The sequence below is a fragment of the Monopterus albus genome, unplaced genomic scaffold (genome assembly GCF_001952655.1).
Source record: "Monopterus albus unplaced genomic scaffold, M_albus_1.0 scaffold443.1, whole genome shotgun sequence".
Taxonomy (NCBI): domain Eukaryota; kingdom Metazoa; phylum Chordata; class Actinopteri; order Synbranchiformes; family Synbranchidae; genus Monopterus; species Monopterus albus.
The window spans coordinates 122,149-122,479 of record NW_018128323.1 but is presented as its reverse complement, the minus strand read 5'-3'; positions in this window follow the sequence as shown (position 1 = coordinate 122,479).

Genomic DNA, 331 nt, shown 5'->3' with positions numbered 1-331 from the left:
TGTGTGTGTGTGTGTGTGTTTAAGTAGAGGAGATACTGGTGTTCTGTATGGCTGGTCAGGGTGTGTGAACTGAACTGAATGAGAAAGTGATCTTGGATGCTGCCTTCTGCTGTCTTTTAGGATCCTGCCTCTGTGGAGAATAGGTTTGGTTTTAGTTCAGTCATTTTAAAAAGCAGTTTTTCTGAAGATATGAAACACTGGAAAACATCTGGATGGACACGAAAAACACCCTGGTCCTCAAAAGAAATAATACAGACCGTGAATGCTATGCCATTTACATGCAGCAGGTGTAAATAACATGAGTACAAAATAATGTCTGCAAAGTGTCAGA